At 69.3% G+C, this 959-nt stretch overlaps 1 long non-coding RNA gene across 1 annotated transcript in view; it reads right to left on the bottom strand.

Moving 5' to 3' along the window:
• LOC111746425 overlaps positions 1-372 on the bottom strand; it is a 2,949-nt gene extending 2,577 nt beyond the window's left edge. Inside the window, exon 1 of the long non-coding RNA XR_002783095.1 lies at positions 220-372. This is a non-coding gene — a long non-coding RNA (uncharacterized LOC111746425). The remainder of the gene's footprint in view (positions 1-219) is intronic.
• Positions 373-959: the final 587 nt, after the last annotated feature.

Genomic DNA, 959 nt, shown 5'->3' with positions numbered 1-959 from the left:
GGTCTCAGCCAATCGCGGGCCGCCAGTTCGGCCAATCGGGGCGGGCGCGGCCCCACGCCCGGCCCCCCTGAGGAAGCGCGTACGCCGGGCGCGTGGCTCCCGGGAGCGTCCCTAACAAAGCTTGGCTCTCGCAGTGTGCCCCCCGGGCCCCAACGCCCCGCGACCGAGGACCGCGGGGACGCCCTCCCACGCCCACCTGTGCCCCGGCCCGCTGCCCACCTGTGATTCCTGCGCCGGGAGTGGGACAGGGCGACGCAGCCCTTGGGGCAGGGAGGAGTTTGAGGAGTGGTGGAGACGGGGCGCTCTGGGGTGGAGGATTTAGGTTCCTGGAGCGCCTTCCCCCCAACCTCCAACCCACTCTCTGCCTGTGGTTCCCGTGCGCCCTGGGCCTTGGGGAACCTTGCAGCGGAGGGTCTGGAGCTCTGCGGCGACTGCCTCGAACCCGGGGCGGCCGTCCGCCGCCCTCCCGCCCCCGCAGCTCCCCATCTTCCTGCCTTCCCGGTTGCGTTCGCTGCGGCCACTCTCCCGTCGAAGCCTATGAGCTCATCGCCCTCGCTCGGTTTTCCTCCGCGCCATCCCTCTTGGCCTCAGCGACCCACCCCGCCTGGCGCCTCCCTCTCCCACTCGCCGTGAGGGCACTGAGATGGGGCGGGTGGCGGAAGGTCGCTGGGGCAGCAGCCTTTCGCCAGCACAGGCGGGCTCCCCAGGGAGGGTGGGATGTGGAGAGAGTTTCTCTCTGACCAATGGGGGAAATTTTCGAGGTCTGGGAGGGGCAGGGACTGCGAAAGCGTGTGCCGAGTGCACCTTTAATGGGACAGTTGGGTCCTGCCGGGCAGCTGGTGACGCCAGCCAAGTGGCGGTGCCCCCAGGCCATATAGTGTTGGTTTTCCCCAAGAGTGACCAGACCCTCCTGAGCCAGGGCCTGTGGGAGTGGGCCCTCCTGCCTGGAGCCACTTTCT

The sequence above is a fragment of the Pteropus vampyrus genome, unplaced genomic scaffold, assembly GCF_000151845.1.
Source record: "Pteropus vampyrus isolate Shadow unplaced genomic scaffold, Pvam_2.0 Scaffold187, whole genome shotgun sequence".
NCBI classification, from domain to species: Eukaryota; Metazoa; Chordata; class Mammalia; order Chiroptera; family Pteropodidae; genus Pteropus; species Pteropus vampyrus.
This window is presented reverse-complemented; position numbering and strand designations above follow the sequence as displayed.